We start from the raw sequence: 23,725 nt of genomic DNA, 5'->3' as shown, positions 1-23,725 counted from the left end.
TTTAAGATTTTACATCTGGTGTACGCGGTGTGATGGTAGCACACTCGGCGCGTATTCGAGAGTTCCAAGTTCGAGTCCCGGCTAGGGCATTTCTCATTTTTAGTGTTTCCTACTTCAAAAATTACCTAACGTCTCTATAACACTATTGTTCTTAAGAAAATGAAACAGGACACTAATAAAGAAGGTAGCTCTAACTCATATTTTATGTATATGTCCTCAGCGTGTAAGACAGTCGTGTAATTACATCAGTGAATTCGTCAAGGGACGTATTATTTGCATGACAGAACTGAATGATTCTTATTTCGAGGTGATCCTTGCTAATACTCTCACACTCCTTCCTCATACACATTAATCCATTATTCAGACGTTTTGAGCGTGTAGAGCTAGACTCTTCACAGTTTGTTAGAACATTTTTTATAGTGAACAAATTTTTCATTTACTAATCCAAATTGCCTTCTATGTTATTCTATGTCTGCAATATCTGGATGTACTCATGCAGTACCAACCACAGGCGACTACAGACTTTTCAAATTGCTGTTCTGTGGCAAATTTGCATCGTTCCATCGTACATGCGTAGTAACAAAATACACGAGGAGCTGAACATGGTTCAACATACCTTTATATGTATTTGCTATAAATTAGCAATAACATTTAATGAAGAATCTTGTTTAATTGAAAATGAATATATAAGTGCATTTGATTATAATGTATATTAAGTGACCAATGTAAAACACCCCAACGTAATTCTTAATGAATATATTATTGAAGGGTAGCAATATTAGTTTGTCTTGCTAGCCTTCTATTAATCTTTACTAATATTAATTACATATTTATGAGTACTAACCCGAGGAATTCTTCGTAAATGTTATTATTTTTGACATTTTAAAAATTTCTGCCTAAGAAAGTATTTTTAGCAAGCATGCTTCGGAGTGATAAGTGTTACTAGATAAAGATAGTGTCGCGTGCACAGGCACTCTGACGACGCATCATTCTACCCCAATAGTAATATTGCCAGGCGAGTAGGCGGAGTGTTTCCTATGCTTCTAATAATATGCAGATACTAGGGCTAAATACAGACGGCGCATAGACGGTCATAGTCGACGCTCGCAGAAAATGTTGAACGAGTCTTTAGCTGACGGTTTTGTCATTGATGATACTGAACGGTGACGCACTTGAAATTACAAGAACTCCAGTCGCTTTTCAATTTACCTTCAGTATCTCATCAAAATACTGCCAATCGTCAAGAGTTCACTGAATAGCGTACGTGGTAAACTAAGTCGCATGGCATGGTCTCCTTTGATGAATCAAGGTTTTATTTAGGCAAAAGTGATGATTACGTTAAGCGTCCACGTCCGATAAGGTGAAAGAACCGAAAAGATTATACCCGTACTTGGCATACAGCACCAACAAAAAGCAGTCTTACGTAAGGATGCTACTAGATTTAACACCAAATTACTTCTCGTAACAATTCAAAACCTCAATAACGAGTATTCAGTATGTCAGTGAAAAATTTTATGATCGTCGCACTTCCGTAACTTCAGTTTCTCCCCAACGTAATTTTCTGCCACGGCTACGCCACTATTCATATTGCAGCAACCAATCGAGGCTTCTTCAGAGTTAACAAGGTCTTATTTTACTCCTTGGTTGCCCAAATCACCTGATTTAGCTCGCATCGAAAATGTGTGGGATATGAACAAAGAGGGGGAATGTATTATGACTTGCTGGCAATACTCCAACAGATATTTATGAATTTTAGATGAAGGTTAATGCTGTTCCATAAGATGCCATTTAAAATTTGTTTAACTCACTACCATGGCATGCTGAACATGAACGCCAGGGTTTAATACTCATAAAACTAACTGCATCATCCAACAACAGAATGCTAATTGCAACACCGCATGCAATTTTATCCATTCAGCGTAAATGATTAGCGAAACTCTGCGTTTGTCTCCTTCTAACAAAAATTAAGAAGCTAATTTATAAATCATTTCGTATTTCTAGAATTATTTGTATGCTGAAGTATTGCACTACTAGTTTTCTCCTTAAAGTTTAAGGCTGCTTTTATGTCCCTTTAACTAAGTCGAGTTTGATATTATTAACATCACATAAAAGCAAAATTTCGCTATCTGTTGACTGTCACATCTGATGCATTACAACAAAGCTGCGGCTGAATAACCACGGCGTGTGTTACAAACCGAAATTTATGCTAACTTTTTAACAACTTAAATCAAAACATGCATGTTTAAAGTCAAATTTATATTTTATCCGACACATGCTAAGAATTAAGACCTGTATTTCCCCCTGTATATCATGTAAGAAGTTAGAACATTCGGTTGGTACACAGAGCCAGTTGTCGGGTATCCCACTTTCAATTATGTGAAGAGAATTTATTGTTCAAGGTTCTTCAATTACAGTGCTTTCTATTCCAAAATTAATAATTTATTAGTAGTTACAGAGTGAAATAATCCTTGGAAAAAAGATGCGCTTTTGCTCGGACTTTTACACGAGATCACATCGGTTCATAGTCAACCGCTAGTCCACAGAAACACATGGAAAGAATGTTCTTTTCTATTATTACCTATTTTACTGAGTGCTAATTACAACTAAGTTTAAACTTGTTCAGTTAACTAAAGTGAGTTATTTTCTTGATATACAAATCATATGATATACATCATACGATAATACGGATGTAATAGCTTATAAGGTATTTCTCCCGCCTTCATAGCATGCTTTCGTGGTGTAGTGGTCAGCAAGCTCGACGTGTATTCGAGAGGTCCGTAGTTCGAGTCTCGGCGATGCTCGTTTTTCATCTTTCCTGCTTCGAAATAAACTAATGTCTCTACAGTGGTGCCCGAACTAAAACAAATGTGGGTGAATGTTGATTCTTCACCACCAGGATTTGGCGACTGGGTTCCCTAATCCCCAGGCGCCCTTTAAAAGGGGGGTATATAAGGTATTTCTCCCACTTTCTTAGCATGCCTTCGTTGTATAGTGGTCAGCACGCTCGGCGCGTATTCGAGAGGCCCGTGGTTCGAGTCCCGGTGGTTGCTCATTTTTCACGTCTCCAGCTTCGAAATAACGTAATGTCTTTACAAGCTAAAATCAATTTTCTAAAAGCTTTCATATTGCGCAATATTTCAGAAATAATTTTTTATTTTGTAGTTTAAAAATAATTCTTTTCTTGGGCGTAATCTCAAATAAAAGAATTCGAACTAAATACTTTTCTGAGTTCATTGGGTTAAATAAACCTTATATGCACAATAAATTAAGTCCGTTTAGTCTTCTCCTTAATTTCTTTTCCTTAATTTGTGCGTTTGCTTTTGAACTAAAATAACATAACGGATAATGATTTTTTATTTCTTCTGAATGTGCTACGACTAGCGGCCGAGTGGTCAAGTCGCTAAATACTGGTGCTCTCCATATTTCGAATCCCGGTGAACGGGCTGACTGCCAGTGCGCTTTCGTGGCTTTCCCGATGTGTAGTGGGCATACGAGCCAGTTTCGCTTAGAACGTCCCCCACAAGGCATCCCTCCCCTTTGGCAGATAGCCCTCGAGCGCTTTGCCATGAATAAATAAACCAAAGTTTTGGCCAGAGATAACTTTTTCATTCTTTGAGATTTATAAAATTGAGATATAAAAATGAAAACACAAAAAGTAAGAGGAACTTATTCAAAATACTAAGAAAGGTATATTTAAAATTAACTACGACAAACCATTATAAATTATAATTCTTCCTTTAAATATATTGTTTTATTATCTCTGTTTAACTCACTATTATACAGTAAAACAGTACCAGTTACAAATATAATATCTTCTCAGTAGTTGCAGAAAATTCAGTTTTAAAACAAGTTATTGTAGTTTTACCATTAACTTAAAATTCATTGTAAAAATGTAAACGTAACTGTTAAATAAAATCTGCTTATTTTCAAAGCACGTTTTGAAAGAAGTTGTACGTGACATGCATTCTTCATAAAATAAATCTTTACCATTACTCCAATATTTCACAGATACAAACAACTTCAGGTTATCCCCATCTAAAACTGTGTTAAGAATGAAAACAAATATTTAACGTTTACATTTGATGGGATGGCATTGGAAGCAGTCTACGAAATCAAAGACTGCCCGCTCGAGGCGTCAGATTTTATAGGGCGACAAATTTATTATGCGCCAAAATTAATTTGATTAAAACATTACGCTTTCATTAGATTCTTTTCCTTAATTTGTGCGTTTGCTTTTGAAATAAAATAACATAATGGGTAATGCTTTTTTATTTCTTCTGAATGTGCTACGTTAAAAAATTCTGGTAATAATTCGGAAGGAAAAATATCTTCATTCAGGCACGATTTAGATTTGTATCCTTTTAATTAAGAGAAAAATAAATGCTATAACATCCAATCCCTAAGATCCCTCTAAAGATAATATTTAATGAAAATAAGAAATCAGTGCATAATTCGGAAATGAGAGTGAACATTCGCTTTTTAGAATGTACACATAGCAGCACAACAATCCTAACTAGGAAATAATTCTTCCCATTTGTCAAAAAACAATGCTTTCCTGTCACCATGAATTTCAACTAAATAAGCTAGTGCCTCAAGTTCAGTCGTTTTTCAATATGCGGAAGGTTTCGAGGTCGCTCTTCTACCTTTGGATGGCTAGATGTGTAGTTGTTTCTTTTATGCGCTCATTTTTTTCCCCCGGCTGCGCTCTGTTCCCAAAATCTAAAGAAGTTTTCATTCATATTCCTTTTAGTCTGACGTAAGATTCTTTGCCTGATAAACTGTTTGTTTTTAGTATATTCTATAAAGCTATCAATATATTTACAGCCTATTAATACTTATGGCCTCTAATTTTACCCCTACCTAATATTCAGATATATCTGAATTCATATATCTGAAGTCAAATTATGTCTGAAGATATATCTGGATCCGTATATCTGAAGATATATTACAGCTGAATTCATACATCTGAAGACAAATTATATTTGGGTCAAAAGCTCATAACAAATGTATCGTTTATCTTTGCATATGTGAGTACGATATATTTGTATATATAATCCTCTATTCTCCTCGGAAGAGTTACGTGACTTTCCCTGAATCTTGCAATAATTGCAGTTAATATACCCCGTGTAAAGGAATGCGTACGTATAAAAGACATGTGCGAGTTTGACAGCTATAAGGCATTAATGTACTATAAAGCATACGCACGAGTCCGTGAGCACTATAACATAGTGCTGATCGAGTTTAAGCAAGTTTCGGCCATTCGGCTCAATGTAGCATTCAGCGTTCAGCGAAAAGCGTTTGAATGTTGACGAATTTATTTTGCCTTAGCATGGTTCTGGGCAATGCTTCCAGATACTTCAAGTAATTCCCCCCCAAAAAATAAATAAAATTCAACGGCCAGTCTATAAGAGATACCAAAAGATGAATTCTGCTAATGTCTCGGAAGTCAGTAGCATGGGAACAAATGTATGCGATTCAATGGATGTTACTTTAGAATATGTATTTTTTAATATTTCAAATTGGCCTTAATGTACTTTATACGAATTTGTTGAGCATAAAAGTAAACATACATATATGTAGGTTGATAGGTATAAGGCCTGTATTAGCATATAAGGGATTTATCCCGCCTTCTTAGCATACCTTCGTGGTGTAATGGCGAGCACACACGGCGCGTATTCGAGAGGTCCTTGGTTCGAGTCCCGGCGAAGGCATTGCTCATTTTTTATGTCTCCTGCTTCGAAATAACCTAATGACTCTACAAGCGGTTACGGTTCGTAGTACTGTATTGCTTTTATTTAACGAATTAATCTTTGTGTGTATGTTTAAATTTTTTTTTTTACCTTTCAGAAAATTTTGTGAATTCTGTTAATGGTATGCTGTTTTCCTTTTTCTCTGTATAAATACGGATTAAAGCAGACTCAGTTATGTACGAATGTTAATTTTTGAGTAAATAGGAAAAATTAAAATAAAGAAGTTTGCCCTAGATGACCTAACACATACACATGCGCGCACATATGCATATATATAAAGATACAGATAATACAGTATCACAAAAATGCTTTAAGCAAAAATAGACATGTGGTTCTAAATTTCTTACTATTTTATATATAACATTAAAGATACAGATATAATATAAAATTGGCATGTTGAAGATGTTATGGCTTCGTTTGGTTTAGTTTATTTAATTATAGCACACGCGGGCTATCTGCCTAAAGAGGGAAGCCTTGGTGGGGTACTTTTTAAGGGAAACTGGTTCATATACAAGTTACACAATAGGAAAATCACAAAAGCGTCCATGCAGCCAGACCGTTCGCATTGTTTGAACCTCAGACCGGACTACCAGTGTTTAGCGACTTTACTGCTCGGCCGCTTGTGGGTGAAAACGTTACGGAAAAAAATATTAAATCAGAGGTCTCAAACTGGCAGCTTCTAGACAATTTTGTTCAGCTCGGGAATATACTTCAGTTATGTGCAAGTATTAGTTGCAAATATGATACTGCGAAGATTTCAATAGTTTAGTTATTCGCTGTCCGAGTTTAAATAATTTTCATTGCCATTATAAACGAACAGATATAGCGCACCAGATAATCTACAAATAGAATTAATTTACAGTGTGGTTCAAATCTTATTCAAAGATTTGAAGATATATATTTTTTAACATGTATTCATATTTCTGCCAAAAATTTTAAGATACAGATTTTTATTAATCTTTATTTGTATTTCTGCCAACAAATAAATAGACTCTGTTACGAAAGTTTGCAATAAGAATAATAGCTTTGTTTTGGAATTATATTTATATGTAACAGCCTTTTTTGACAGATGAGAATTAATAAGAAAAGAAGCCTAATGACCGATGAGTATCTACGATAATTTCTGGTAATTTCCTTCCAGGATTACAAACTTTATCAAAATAAAAACGCCATCAAGCATCAAACTGTTATGAGAAATGAAAAAGGTTTCTAAATATTTGCAGATCAATATATGTATTTTTATTTATGCGTTGAAGAAAAATTTAATAAATAAGAGAAAAATATTAGGTCGCCATTATTTATTCTCAAATTTTATCCCACTTGTTAAAATTTCTTTGAAAATTTTCGGAATTTGTTTTAACTTAGTTTAATTGAAAGTAATTTAATTATTAAATTAACATGTAAGAACTATTCCAATTAAAACTCCGACTGAAAATTTTGTATTTAGCTATCAATATAATTGAATAACAATTTTTTAACCAACACAAATAAATTTCAGATAGATTTCAAACAGAAAATAAACCATAAATTTGAATCCTTCCCTTTGCGATATTATGATTATTGCTTATGTATGTTTCGATGAGCATTTAGCAAGCGAAATTTAAAATATTCTTTTCCTTTAATAAAAACTTTCATTTTGCTATAGAACAAATTCTGGCCAGTCAGCTGCTTTCAGATTGTCCATTCAGACGGCATGTAATTTGAGTCTGAGATCACTGAATGAAATGATATACAATATTGATGTGTAATACAAGTATAGCTCTTCCTTTTGACATGAAAATTAATGCATTATTAAAATAGCTCCTTAATGCATTTTAAAAATATTAGGTTATTCATATAGACAGATGTGAATTTCAAATGAGAATTTAAGGGGGCAATGTCACATTGCATTCTGGTTAACCTGTTTATATTTTGCACGGAAATCACCTTATATTTAATATCACCTTATCTATAGCTATATATATATATATATATATATAATTTATTAAGTTAAAATTGTAACTAAACAGGTCAAGAATGAGATAATTTTTAAAATTTTAATCACAGTTTTAAAAAGCTTTTCCAAATTTTATTTCTATTTTGTGTATTTTCTGCATTTTTGCTTAATTACTTCTCCAGCTGAGACCAGATTAATTTAATAGAAGCCACTAACTTTACTTAATTTGTTTTATTTTTTGATTAATTAATTGTTAATTAACAAAGAGGACATTTAATCGATCCTTGTGCTAGTAATAATTTCATAACATCAAAAGAAGCACTAGAGTAAAGACTAAGATTTTGAATTATTAATACAAGGCATTTAATTGATTTAACTTCAAAGTAGTTGAGCGTTAACTTTAAAGTAAGTTGAGAGAGCGACCTTTCTTCATTATATTTGTAAGGATTATGTTAATTTTATTAACAGTTAAATATTAAGTTCCTTTCCTCTCAAATTCTTAACTTCAACTTATGACTTCCGGCCCATCCTGAATACTTAATGAGGAGGAGCGGTATTTAAACCGCGAAGTTATTTACAGAGTTAGAGAGAATCAGAGTTTCTGATTTGCGCGCGTCTGCCTTTTGGCTACTCTCTCTCTCAAAGCTGTTATTACGCTCGGCCGTACTCAGGCCCTTGATGAGCTTCGTACTGAAAGAGAGTTAAGGGGCCATCTCGTTTAGAATCTTAATAGCTTCGGCTATATTTCTTTAGTTAATTTTAGTTTTAGTTTAATTATTAGTCTCTTAAGTTCAAGCCCAAGTGTCAGCTTTGTTTGTACACTACAAGGTGGAGTTTTGTTAAATCTTATTGGAATAATAAAGGGTTAACTAACCCTTTATTATTTTACCCTTCCATCTTATTGTTTCTTGTTACGCGAACTTAAGCGATTATTCGCTAACTAGTTCTTAAGATTCGTTACTTTCTACAGTAACTGAGTAATACAATAGTGAGAATCTTACACATTTTATATTCTTTGTTCAAAGTACCTGTTTTTTTATTTTATACAAGTAAAATTTTTTTTATAGATTTAAAGATTAAGTGATTAATTGGTTTCGAAATTATTTACATTAAAGTTATTGATACTATTATATTATTATCTCTGTATTAAATGAATTATAGAGTAATGATTGAATTGTATTAGTACGACCTTAAAAATTTCAATAGACATAAAAGCAAAGTTTGGAACAAACTATGAAAATTAGATGCTAGATTGATAGTAGAGTCTAAAAGTCTGAGAACTATGACATGAATTACAGAATTCTAGTTATAATAAGATAGTAAGAATGGAGTATGTTGTGAGCGCGCAGACAGGAAACTGAAAGTCAGCAGAAAAATTATGAAAAAAAAAGTGTAATTAGGTGTCTCGTTTTTCATTTTTGTTCTTACTTTTTTTTTTAAATTAAGCGAGATATCGTTTCGGGAATTCTTTTTTATTTTGGGCCATTCGCGTCACGACAGAGTGTGAGAAAGAAATCACATTTATATCTGAAAAAACTAAAAAGGCTAGACATTAAGTTAATGGCGAATCTGTCGTGTAAGTAGAAGTATAAGAAAACAGCATCTTATAACATGAAATAGATATGTTATAACTTGAACAGATTAGGTGAGATACAGCATTAAATCTGATCTGAGCGGCCCAAATGGGATAGAGGTTAGCGAGGCTAATTGCCGTACCGAAGGGCCAGGTTAGAATCCAGGAGAATGCATAGATATTTGTTAAAGTAAAGTGTCTGTGAGGCATGGGGAACTCTAAATTTGCGGCAAGCAATCTCTTCTCGAGAGGTTGTAGTAGGGCGAGAGAGTTGGGACCCTCGGATCCATTACTCTGGATACTCTTCTTCAAAATTGGGGCGGAAGTGAGCAAATTCGTATTGCCATCTGCAAGGTGACCAAGGCTGTCGCCAACGAAAAGAGTAATCTTGCTTCCTTGTCACGATGAATTTCGTGGGTTTGCTCTGATTTCAGAGAAGCGAGATCAGTTGCAACAGCAGCAAAAACATCTGATCAGAAAAATCAAAAGAAATTCTAGTATGCCTTTTTTACCTTCTTTATGCAAAGTTTGGTGAGACTTCATTTGTAGAATGCAGTGGAATTAATTCCATCTCGCTTCAGAAATTATATGCAAATGCTCTAAAGAGAAATGGTAATGATGCAGGTTTGGATAAGTAATTAGGAAAATGTATGCCGTTGGTAAATACTTCAGATGTTTAAAATGCCATGAGAATAAATGCAAATGAATCTGGAATGTATGATGTTGTTATACGCCACTATCGGAATTATTAGGAATCCTGTCACACTAAAAGGATATTATTTTTTATGTTGTGAAACCTTATCACTATCTACAGTGTTCCGTTCTAAGAATGGATGTGTTTGATGCATTCATTAGATGTCTAGACATTCATCAAAGAATAGTCTAATATATAGTTCTTGGGATTGTTTTGTTTTGGGGAAGCTTCTTTTCATCATTAGTTACAGGGTTAAATTTTTGTACGGACAGCACTCTGAATTTTCACATATGGGAATTTCACGTACTACGTGAAAAACTGTAAACGGCATTCTTATTAAAATATCGAAATTAGGTAAACGACTCAGCATTTGATCTTAAGACGGTGAGTGTTGAATGTGAGGTGTATTCATTACATAACTCATACGTGCTTATATATAATTGGTTAAATACACTTCAATGCCTTAAATAATAAATTAGAATATGTATTTTGTGATTTTGATTACAACTAACTTTGTATTAAAGTAGCGACTTAACTTTCACTTTTGTAAAATTTTTAATAATAATAATAAAATTCTTTTCAGGAAATAAAAATAATTTATGAAAATAGTAAGTAATTTCAAATGAAAAATAATTTCTTCAAATAGGAAATGCAAAAAGCATCTTCATCAGTCTGAACAGAAATATGCTTGGTTAGTACAAAATTTTAATTACTTATTAGAATGAAATTAACCATTTCCAAATACTTGATATCGTCTTAATTCAAAGTGCATTCTTCAGCCGTCAACTGGGATAAATTAAGCTTCCTATTATTGTTCGTTTGAAGTTATTAAAAAAAAAGAACTAAACCCTTTAAAAAAATGGTTTACGAATATTTCTAACTCTGCCTTCCTTCAAAATGTTTTACTACATGTGTTTAATATACATATATATACATATATTAATATGCATTATGAAAAAAGTATATTAACCGTTTCTGAAAAATAATTTATTTAACAACATTTAAAGCCGCTATTTTGTAAGTATTAAAATTTCTACCTTTTTCACTTGTTAAATCTCAGCCAATATCACTGCACTTGAAACTAACTTTGCTTCGATCCATTATAAGAGGCTGAAGTCTTCAGTCATCTAAATTGAATTTGAGTTATACAAGCTTCATCTGGAATTTGCAAATCTGTGTTCAAAATTCGCTGCCATTGAACAGAAGTCCTGGTCTAGAACTGAAAAAAGTCCGAAAAAGATCCCTGCGTCGAAATTCTAAACCTCTTTTCATAGTCTTCAAATTAAAGTATTTCAAAAAGAGAAAAAATATCATACTTTAAATTCGAATCCATTAGTTGATATTTCTAATATTAGTTAATTATAGGAATGAAAGAGAATTCTGAAACATAATTTAAACTTCTCTCAAACCTCAAAAACTTTTATTACAAAGATTTTAACACCCACTGGAAAAGCTTTCAAATTCAGTAGAGTTTCAGATACGCAGAAAGAAATGATTAGTCATCTTATAGCCCACAATGTGAAATTAACAGTAAACGTTTAAACCCTATCTAAACGAGAAAGACAATCTGGGTTGCGCGAAGTTCATTTCTGAGGCAGCTGTTATCATTTCAAAGGCCGCTAAAGATAGCCAGTGTACTAAGTGGCCAATATGCACTAAGTGTTCTACCGCATAGACCTCTCCTGATCACATCTTATCTTGTCTGGGGCTTACCAGACAGGATCTGGTTCAAGACCCCCTTTTTGTACTGGACTCTTTCAGGGTGAATATGGCTCATGGACCTGATCTAGCTCTGCTAGTTACGGGGATGAAAAACAACAACAACAAACTTCTGGAGTCCTTGACAATTCATTAAAATTTCGCGTTAAGGAACATGATGCGTATGTTAGGAGAAACGAAACCTATAAATCATCTGTTGTCCAATAGTATTGGTCAGAAAATTATTTTTTTTCCATTTTTCGTCAGCTAAAAATTATTCAGAAACATGTTCCGCTAAACAATTAGATTTTCGAGAGGCGTTTCACATTCATAAAAATCTTTCAGTTCTAGGTAACGATCCCAATTTCAACTCGTCTTTACCCTCAGCTTTTAAAGCTATTATTTCACAGTTGCTTTAATTTTTTTATCAATAGCTGGTGCCAATAGCTTGATTTTCTTTCTCTCATTCTTATCGCCTGAGCACAGGCTTCTCTTTTATCATGTGCACTTCTTCAGCTGAAGAAGATGGTTCTATGTTTGAATCTTAGAAACTAGTCCTGCAAATTTTTTGAATGTTAGATTAGGCTGATTCATGCTATCTTAACATCGCCAATAACTGTTATTTGGTATGTTATTTTAACTCAAACTAGCTAGTTAATAGTTCTTGATGTTGAAGAATGTTTTATTTAGCCGCATTCTGTTTTAAGTTATGAATTTAAGAAATGAGTGTGTTGTTACTCTCTATCATAAGACATGAAAAATTTCGCTCGAATTCGACTTGAATTCAGGTGATGATTCCATCTCAGTTTTTTGAGTGAAATTATAATTCTAGCCAGGGCTCAGTGGAGTTATTGTTAATCCTTACCTTAAAAGCCACTGTTCTTCTGGTCTATAAAGCTAAAATGAATAAGATAAAAGTGCATTTTTATTCTTCCTTAAAAAATAATATTCATTTGTGTTTTATCGCCCCTTTGGTCTGTACAGCGATTAACGAAGGCTGACTGCTAGTCTTAATGGTAGGGTGAGTGTTTGAATCCCGTGAAAAGCTTGTCTACTTATGTGCTCTTCCGCCTTCTCGGAAGTAGTATCAGACGCCCCCCCCCCATGTGATGTATCCTCATCCTGTCGTTCTTAGTGATGACACTGCTAAATGAGCGATCGGTTTGGCTTTTCCCGACAAATGCGTGGAAAGTAAGTGTGCGACTATTTAGGATAAAAAGAAGAGATAAAACTTACCTTTTATCCTTTGTATCATGTCTTGTTATTATAGGCTTACATTTCATTTGTTTAATTATTTCACTTAAATTTTTCGATTTTATTTTAATTTATTTTTAATTAACCAATTTTCTTTTAATTATTCTGATATATTAATTTCTTATTTACCTAATTATTAATTAACTTAATTTATTAATACTTTTAACCCGTTATGTTTATGTTTTATTTAATTATTCATTATTTATTGCTTTATCTATTTTTTCTGTTCTGACGGCATTCTGTGGAATTCTAGTTCTTCTAATTTTCGAAATCAAGTCATGGCGATATTAGAAAATGCTTAAAGCTTTGCTAAAAAGAGTATGTCTTTAGTAAAATAAGCAACAGAAAATATTTGCAAAACTTTATATAGATGGTATAATATACATAATAAAATAGAAGTATTAAATTGATTACTAAATTATATACAAGTCCTCTTGAAACAAAAGTATTCTCAAAGGCTTTACAGTCCACAAACAAATAAAGTTGATATTTTTAAGTTAACGCAAAAATGTAGGCAGGATTTAGCATAGCTATTTCTTAAGATAATATTATAGAGTCAACAGGTTTTTTTTTCATAATTAAGACACAATAACACGCCGAACAAATACTAATTCAGAAGTCAAACAACAAAAATCAGCGTTATATTTTCAAAATTTTCACAGGACTAGTTTCGATGATTTTACTGAACCACCATCCTCAGCTGCAACACCGTAAAATCGGTCTTGCAGCTGAGGTTTTGCGGTGTTGCAGCTGAGGATGGTGGTTCGGTAAAACCATCGAAACTAGTATTGTGAAAATTTTGAAAATATAACGCTGATTTTTGCTGTTTGACTTCCGAATTAGATTTTTTTATGCTAGAGACATGAAAAATAAGTAGTGCAATCGCCGGGATTCGAACCCTGGACCTCTCGAATATACGTCCAGTATGATTTCAATTACACCACGAAAGTATGCGGAAAGGAGAGAGAAAATACCTCGTAATATTATAAACTACAATGAAAGAAACTCATATGAATACCATATAAAGAAAATAGTGATTTCTTAATTTATTTCGACCAAAAAAGCATACACAAAGGACACAAAAATAAGTCATTTCCCCGCAAACAGAATGTGTGGTGGTGTATTTAATTATGGCAAAGCACACTAGGGCTATCTGCCTAAGGGGAGGGATGCCTTTCGTGGAGGACTTTCTAAGGGAAACTGGCTCGTATACACGTTACACATGGGGAAAACCACGAAAACGCCCATGCAGCCAGCCCGTAAAACAGAATGTGTATCAATAAGTGCGAAACCAGTTACCTCTGTTGTAAGACTATGTATATATGTAAAAAGTAATATGTGTGTAAAATATACGTTAAGTTTGATTCTAATAATAAGTGCGAACTTACGAAGTTTTTGAACGCAGCAATTCCCTTCTTCAAATTCCAGTTTTCCCGAAATTATTTAACTATGCTTAATACTAGTCCTCGAGTTATTTGAATCGAATGTTCTCTAATTTTAACTTCTAAATAAAATTGAACTTGTATGTAAACTTATTGCAGGAGTATTCGTAATATAGTATTATGTGGAAATTTAAAGAATGAGTCGCTGATTTTGCAAGTATCAGCATTTATTGCACCTGTGTTCATCTTTTACCTGGCACTAAGATAAATTAAGTTAATTAATACAATTTATTTACTGATTGTACTTAGAAATATTTATAGTGCGATCTGCTAAATTAAGTAAAATTTAATTATGACTCTAGGAAATAAATTGTTTGCAAAAGAATAATCCAGAAACAAATTCCGTTTCAGCATTTCAGAAAGTAAATCTGATGAATTCTGAAGCTTTATAAAGTGTATTTCATTCTTTTAGATGTTATGCAATATTTAAGACTGTAATAATATCCTAATGATGTCAAATTTCGAATATACGTGATTCTAATTTTAATTTCCATTCTTCAACACAATTTTTAAAAAATTTGATGTTCAGTAACATTCCCTTTATGGAATTCAGGAAACACCCCCGGTATTTATTCTATCATCTATATATTACTAAAGCGAAAGGAATTAATGCGTTTCGAATCAGCATTAATAATTTGTTAACCGGCTAATCCTATCCTGCGTTGCTTAATTCCTTATTTGGGTGCTAACTATTGAAATAGTTGTATGAAGAAAGAAGATGCGTCGTTAAACTCACGTAAATCCCTTAAAAATTCTACATATATTATTTCAGTGAAAATAAAGTGCTGTTTCGAAGAAAAAGTGGTCTGATTTGTACAAGAAACAAAATACGTCACATGTGTGCATGTATCTGAACACATATAAATTAATTGACACTTGAATGAAAATTTATTAGTAAAATTCAAGTGAGTGCAATGTTTACCCAACTTCCCAAATTTAAGGTTGTTCATTCTGTTCATTAAGTGCAAAGGGTTAATTAAAAAAGCAGTCTTATCATTTTGTATTAGATGATACAGTAATACTGTTCAGAAACATTGTTATCGAAAAGCCAGTTAAAATCTGTCGGGGTACATCAGACTGAATTTTCCCCATGTGATTGTTCTGTACACTGGATTCGTGAAAGTAACGTACAGCTTTCAAACCCTTATGGAGTAGCTATACTACTGAATAAGAAGTTAATGCTAGCATTCATAATTAATTCTGTGAAGCAAAAAGTATGAAAGTTACCAATGCATTTTTGTATTTTCAAAGGGTATAAGAAATTTTATAATAAATTTGTAATCAAATAAGGAAAAATTATAATGTATTTAAAATATCTTCAAAAATATAAAGTATACACCTGTTTTGTTTGTATTAAAAATATATGTATTTAGAATAAGTAAATGGGTGAAATCTAATAATAATTTGTTCCTCTCTATTCAAACAAGCTACTAACAGCTTTCCAGTATGAAATTAAAATTCATGTTTAGTAATACGTTTTGCTTTTACACCTATAAAATATACGTCGAACTTCAAGAAACCTTGTTTGCATGGAATAAATCTCTATAAATTATAATCATTCAAAAATATCACTACGAAATTTAAAATACAAGTAATTATTTCAGAAGTATTTGAATCCACTCAAACGAGAATTATGCTTTTAATGACGCTATTCATACTGAAATGAAATGCTGATTTTCGAATAATACAATGAATAGTAGATGTATTGTTGTTTCTCTTTGCTTCATTGTTTTGTAACACATGCAGTAAAATTTAGGTAACTGAAATATCTCTTTTGGGAATATTCTAGTTGTAGTATACTTACAATGGGTATTTTCCTTCCAAAGCGTGTAAAATGCATTTGCCTTTTAATAAAATAATAAATTTCGGGTTGAAGTGCTGTTGAAAGTGTCATTTAATTTCGATAATATAATTTCTGAACTAATCACTTTTAATTTTATACGGGTGCCTTAACATCCGGCCATGAAAAACGTATGCTACAATTTTTAAAATGCAACTGTTATTAAAGCATTTGTTTTGGTGAGTTCTGTCACCTCTTAAAGTTTATGCAGTTTCAAAACATTCTGTATAGCTATATAGCAAAATAAAATGTGAATGCGTAGTAATGAATTGTATGTCATTGGTTAATGAAGACGTTTATTAATTTTGACATCATATACTACTTTTTTAAATTTCTAGTACCGAAACTACTTAATGAAAGAATTGTTTGAATACGTACGTTTATATTGTAGAGTCTCATTCTCTTAGGTAGCATCCCTTAAGACAAGACGCTTTTGAAGACGTAAGCGAATTACCTCTATGTCTTGATAAATAACAGAACGTAAGAAGGGTGTAAAAAGCTCTCTTATTCGGAACTCGTGTAGCTGAACGGAAGGCAAATAACTGAACTGAACCAAATAACTTCTCGTGCCTACAAAAACAGCCGTCATTTATGGCGTAACTCAAAAAATAAGGGATTGAAATTTAAACTAAATCTAACTCGTACATTAGCCAAAAGCTACACAGAAATAATTGGCGCCTAATTTACGTGTAAACTTTACAATGCATTTACGCATTCGTATTACAAATATGTTTATACGACCGTTTCTTTTAAAATTATGAGTGATCTTCATTTGAAATCTTTTTACATCGTGGATTTTTTGATGGTAAGCTCTGAAGAATGAAAAAATGAAATAATACTATCGTTTACCCTTAGTACTTCGCCTAAACTTTATAAATCAAAGAATCCTTCGTAAAATCAATTTACTCAATTCTTTTGTAATGTGACAAAAGGAAAGTGCTTGTCTGCGACAGTAATACATTAAATGAATCAAAGGTAATAAATTTCTGTAAGAAGAACTATTATTTTTAATGCGATAGCACTTTCAAACAACATAGTTATTTTTTTCGCTTTCTAATGTAAGGAACCCTTGCTTATGTTACTTCTTATCTTTATGAAATTTTTATTTATTGCGTGAGTTCTTTTAACCTCTAAATTTTCTGTTAATTAAATAGCAGCTTCATCTGCACATAATAAAGTAAATTCTTGTCATGATAAGAGTAACGTATATATGTTGTAAAATATTTATTTATTTTCTGTAAACCAGTTATTTTATTACGCATCTTTACTGTCATTTTTCCCTCTCCGTTTTCCTGCCAGAATGCTAAGTTTAGCTCACGCATATTTAAATTAGGCAGAAGGAGATCCTATTTAAAGGGAGGTTTTATACTGTTTAGATAGAGCGTGTTCCGCATGCTGAAGGCCACGTTACTACTTAGATGTCTACGATAGCAGTTTATCTTCGGCATTGCGTTGTTCTTGGCAATAGTTCTTGTTACATAGGTATAGGCTTGAGGCAACTTGCGCTAATTATTTCTGTGTAGCTTTTGGCTATTGTACGAGTTAGATTTACTTTAAAATTTAATAAAATAATTTTTTGAATTACGCCATAAATGATGGCTGGTTTTGTAGGCACAGGAATTTATTTGATTCCGTTCATTTATTTACCTTCTGTTCAGCTATATGAGTTCCGAATAAAAGAGATTTTTACACCCTTCTTACGTTCTGCTATTTATCTAGACATAGAGGTAATTCGCTTACGTCTTCACAAGTGTCTTGTCTTAAGGGATGCTACCTAAGAGGATGAGAGTCTACAATGTAAACGTACGTATTCAAACAATTCTTTCATTAAATAGTTTAGGTACTAGAAATTAAAAAAAATAGTATATGATGTCAAAATTAATAAACGTATTCATTAACGAATGACATACATTGCATTACTATGCATTCACATTTTATTTCTCCTTCAAATTTGGGTTTCAAGTTCACCTTCAGGCAAAAGAAATAATACTTATAAGAATCCACTCCAAAAGAAAATTTTAAATAATTCGCTTTAAAAGCGAAATTATTTACCCGAAAAGAAAATCTCTAGTTCGAGAAATCCTCCATTTCTAAAATCCAAAGCACGGTGGAGAATTAAAAAAGCTGTTCAACCGAAAAATAAAACTCTGAATGCATTTAAGAAAGTGCTTTGAAAAGAAAAAGTTATCTCTCTGAAGGATATATCATACGAAAAATAAATTCTGAGAAAATTTAAACCCCGATCTTTTACTAGACTGAACACGCAATTTTACTTAGAAGAAATTAAGTTGGTGTCAGTTTCTTAATTGAATATGAAACTCTTTAATTTTGTATGATAAATTGCGTGAAATATTTAGCGCTGAAAAATAACCTTGCTCGTACAAGAAAAATAAGTGTTATGCAGATGTTTAAAATATGTTTTCGATAATACAAATTACCTGAATCAATAACACAGGTAGGAAAATATTTTCTCCTACAAAGCAAAGTTAATTTAAGAAATAAGAGTTTTCAAGCGGAAAGTAAAGATAATCCTTTAGAAATCGACGAAAATTACGATTTATTGCTTAAGTCTAAATGTTAAAGCAAATTCTTAAGAAGTCACTTTTATTTAGAAAACATAAAAATAAGAAGAAAGGAGAAACAAATTATTTGAAAAAAAATGTCAATCGTATTTATCGAGAAATTTAAGCTTAGTATTCTATACAAATAGAAAAATAAGCTTAGAACTCTCATCTATAACTCAAAATACAGAGCGAAAGATAATTTATCTTGGAAGATAAATTAGAGAAAGAATATGAAGTTTTCACTTTTCAAATTAAATGCAAAACTTCATAAAACTAGAAATCTTGAAAGATTGTATACCGAAGAAAATTAACGTTAAGTATATTTTAGCATTCTTTAAATTATTTCTCAATGCAAATATGAAGTTATCTTCACGAAATTATCTATTATACTAATTAAATATTATCCTCACGAAAATAAATTATTTTAATTGCTTCGTCCATTAGTTGAGAAAATAATTTTTCATGAAAACTCTCTGTGAAACATATCTTGCGTTGAAAAATTAGCTTTTTATGAAAGATTATGTTTAAAGTAAAAATCTTTGTACTCAGTATTACAAGAATCTCTAAAATTATTCATTTTAGGAGGAATCAAAAGTCAATCTCTTGTACCATACTAATCGAAGTGAGTTTTAAATTAACACTTTAATTAATCTCCTTTTTAACGCATATAAAGCTGCCGAAGTAAGATATTAATAAAAATGACCGGGTAATAAATAGAAATTGGACAAGGAAAACTATACAAATGAAACTGATAGAAATTTGTATTGAAATAAAAATAAAATATGACAGAATAAGTGTGAAAAAATATGACAATATTTAATTTAGTCATTTTTCTCATTACGAAAGAATGAAATTATGCAGAGAAACTGCAATTAGTGTGTGTGTGTGTGTGTGTGAATATAGCAAAGCCTCGAGGGCTATCTGCCTAAGATGAGGGATGCCTTCGTGGAGGGCTTTCTAAGGGAAACTGGCTCGTATACACCTTACACATGGGGAAAACCACGAAAACACCCACGCAGCCAGCCCGTTCGCGGGATTCGAACCTCGGACCGAACTACCAGGTGTTCAGCGACGTTACCGCTCGGCCGCTGGTGGGCCCAAACTGCAATTAGAATGACATGAAAATGAATTAAAAAAAAATGAAGAAATGTAAGAAAAGCAATAAACCTATTTCCTTTTCAACTTAAGCAACAAGATTAAAGTAACATCAAATGAGAGAATTAGATGTCACTCACATAATTTGACTTAAATTGCTTTTAGTATTTTACTGTAAAATACTTATAAAAATTCCAAATAAATTAAAGTTTCTGAAGCATAGCAAATAACTTATGTACACGTGCTCTCTGTACACGTGTTCTTTGTTGCACTTTGCAATTTTATCCAATTAGTTCAGTTCTGTTCTTATTTCACTCGTGCCTAACATTTGACAAACTGATATTGCTTTCCGGACTCTTCAGTAGGATATAAGTAGATCACGATGTGTTAGTTTAATAAATATTGCCGAATTTAAAATAGTAATAACTTTTTGGATTTTCTTAGCTTTTTTCCAGTTTTTCTTTCTAGTTCTGCTTTTGTAATTTGTTTCGTGACATTTTCTATGGTTTTCCGATACAATTTGATTTTGTACTTCATGTGGGGCAGCCGCTAATTTGCACACTATCAAATTCTTCTATACAATATATTCTATACAATAATTCTATACAATAATTCTCTCTCTCTCTATATATGTAATAAAACCAAAGTCAGAAGTACCTGAAGAGGCCAATTGTAGTATTTTCATGAGCAGGAATTTGGATGGCGTAGAAGTGCTGATCCATAATGACTAGGAAATTGGAGGCAAATGCAGATTAAATCTTCAGTTTTATTTTCAGTAACATGTTACGGTTACACACAAGTCGGCATATTAATTGTGCCTATTCCGAGCGATTTTACATTTTAGATAAATTTGCTATAAGAAAGAAAGAGCAGACAGACTTCAGCGCGGCCAAGCCAAAGCATAGAAAGCAAGTGCGTAATGTTCAGGATGAAATCTCGGGTCAGACTGAGTTAGTTTTGGTTCTCAAAGCATTTTGATTGGATAGTTAATATTGCTCTAAAATTATTATTGCCTGTTTTAGTTCAATTTACATCACCAAATTACGTATAGATTTTTCTCGAAATGACGCAGTGCAAATAGAGGTTGCTATTTTTAGAATAGAGAAGGGAAATTAATTTACGCTGCTAATTTAATCTTTTACATATTCTATGCCTCTTGATCAATCATCGAATTGTAAACCAAAACTAAAAAACTGAAACTTTTGACTACCTTCCTTTTTATCTATGAACTGATACGTCATTTTTGCTTGTGCTTTCCTTTTGGCTAGACGTCTTTCCGCAATTATGTGTGTGCTGCTACTTTCGCTTCTATGGGAATAATGTCAAAATTGTAAAATGCTCTTTAATAGGCACGAGTGGAGTGCCAAATGAATTGTGGCCACAAAATGGGAATTTAAAAATAAAAGGAATTTAATCCGTCTCGATTGCTTATTCTTCAACATGATGGACGCTCTAAGTTTCAAGTATCTATGCAATTAGCATTTCTGCGCATAGTGCTTCAAAAATTTGTGCTTTCATTACATATATCTATTGCATAGATATATGTAAGATACAAAATATAAAAGCAAACTTCTAAATTTAATTCACTATACCCTTTTATATTTTTATTTCGTTTGGGACTTCATCTCTCTCTGTCCTAAAAATAGTGCTGAAAGTCTAAACTGCGTCATTCAAATTAATCATGCGATCTTACGTAACGCTTAATGCAAATTCCTCGTGACCAATCACCAAATTGTAAACCAAAACTTAAAACTGAAACTTTGCCTCTCTTCCTTCTTCCTTTGCATTACTATTGCGACACTCTCTCTTCTAACTTACTCTTCCATGCTGTTCAGACGCTGCTGCAATCACGCTTTTATAGCCAGAGTATCAAAATTGTAAATGTTCTTTAGTAGGCACGAGTAGAGTGCCAAGTGAATTTTGGCCACCATTGTGAATTTAAATAAATATGGAATATAATTCGGCTCGACTATTTTTTCTTTAAAATGGATGGACGCTCTAAGCATCAAGTATCTACGCCATTAGTATTTCTACGCATCTATGTCGTAGTGTTCCTACATCAGTGCTTCCAAAAGTGTGCTAATATTACATATATATGTATATATGTATATATATATATATAAATTACAGAAAAAATATTAAATAACTTTAAACCAAAGCATTCAAAGTCTTTAAAGAAAATAAATAAATTTAAAATTAGTACTATTTTGAAATATGTAATTAAAAATTTGTTTTTTTAAATGAAAAATGTAAGTTTAAATTAGAATAAGTTTTGAAAAAAATAGAAATACTTAAAAAACGGAAAAGGAATACAATTCAAATCTGATACAACTTTTGCGAAGAGGAGGTAGATCAGAACCCGACTGAAACTTTCCGGGGAAACAAATGTGTTTCCATTCATTCAAAATTAGCTAATGGACCACTTTAAATTATTCTATTGCTATCGCCCGTTTAAAACTTTTGAATGCCTCTTCTACACAGACGGTTTTCCTTTCATATTCAGTAATCCAAAAAATAAAAATAAATGGCAAAATTGCTGTAAAAAATGCAAATTTTATATGAAATACATTCGGCACTCCGAAGTTAAGATAAATAACTAAAATATGCAATATTACTAAAATATGCAATTTACTAATACAAAATTTATAGTTTAAACGAAATAATTTACAAAATTTCGAGATTTTAAACTCACGTCTTATATTATTAAAATAATTACTAATCGAGAACTAATATTTTATTTAAACAAGAATGAATAAAGTAACATATCTGTCGTAAGAATTGCCATAAAAGAATAAACTTAAAATGGGTGATGTAGAGACGCCTAAAGTTACTCTTTGGCGCTATTGGCGGTACTGAATGGCCGTTCCAGGTCTTAAACCTTCCGAAAGGTAAATTCATAGCTAAGATTTATAGTTCATAAGTTCGTTCATAGTTAAAAAACGCTGACACTCTATGAATTCTTTTAAAGCAATAATTTTTGTTTCTGTACGATCACCTAAATTGAAGGATAAAGAATGATGTATTTAAAGGAGTTTATAGTGTAATTATATAATTAAGTAATTACAGTATTTATTCTTGATTTAGTTTTATTAATTGAGGGCTTAACTATGTTCAAAATGCATTTTGGTAGCATTCGAAAAGTATCAATGAAATTAAAATCTGATGAAAAATTTACTTTTTGCTAATATTTATCCTTCCTTTATTTTATGTTTTTTTTTTTGCTTGTATTAAATGCCTTCCAATTTTTATTATGAAAAATCTTAACTATGAATTTACCTTTTGGGACATGTAAGACTTGCAACTGCCATTCAGTATCACCAATAGCCCCAAACAGGCAACCGTAGGCGTCTCTGCCTTTCCATTTTGATAATCTTTCTTTTATGGTACTCCTTACGTCAGACAAATAACATTTTAAATCTTGCTCTAATAAAATATTAGTTATTGGTTAATAGTGATTTTTATTAATATGAGACTTGAGTTTGAAAAATTCTAGATTTTGTAAATTATTTCGCTTAAATTTGAATTTTTTTATTAGTAAATTGTATATTTTAGCACTATACTTTGGAAACACGAAAGTATTTCATTTAAAATTTTTATTTTTTGTAGTAATTTCATTATTTTTTTCGTACTATTGAATATAAAAGGCTGTGTAAGAGAGGCATTCAAAATTTTCAGGTAAACAGTAATAATAAAATAAATGAAAAGGGTTGATCAGCTGATTTTGACTGTACAGAAACACAATGGTTTTCCCAGGAAATGGGCTTCAATTGAAGTCTGATCTATCTCCTCTTGACAAAGTTGAATCAGATTTTAATTTCATTGATACTTTTCGAATGCTAGCAAAATGCATTTCGAATAATATTATAAATTTTATTTGAA

At 32.0% G+C, this 23,725-nt stretch overlaps 1 protein-coding gene and 1 long non-coding RNA gene across 4 annotated transcripts in view; one reads left to right on the top strand and one right to left on the bottom strand.

Moving 5' to 3' along the window:
* Positions 1-20,735, bottom strand: part of LOC118184678 (uncharacterized) — a 161,430-nt gene extending 140,695 nt beyond the window's left edge. The window contains exon 1 of the long non-coding RNA XR_015039133.1: positions 20,504-20,735. This is a non-coding gene — a long non-coding RNA (uncharacterized LOC118184678). The remainder of the gene's footprint in view (positions 1-20,503) is intronic.
* The window catches only part of LOC118184676 (octopamine receptor beta-2R-like), a 259,732-nt gene that overhangs the window by 215,081 nt on the left and 20,926 nt on the right, over positions 1-23,725 (top strand). The gene's annotated exons all lie outside the window — the stretch shown is intronic.

Source organism: Stegodyphus dumicola, chromosome X2 (genome assembly GCF_044657685.1).
Source record: "Stegodyphus dumicola isolate Sdum_Otavi_A_Nest chromosome X2, ASM4465768v1".
Taxonomy (NCBI): Eukaryota; Metazoa; Arthropoda; class Arachnida; order Araneae; family Eresidae; genus Stegodyphus; species Stegodyphus dumicola.
This window is presented reverse-complemented; position numbering and strand designations above follow the sequence as displayed.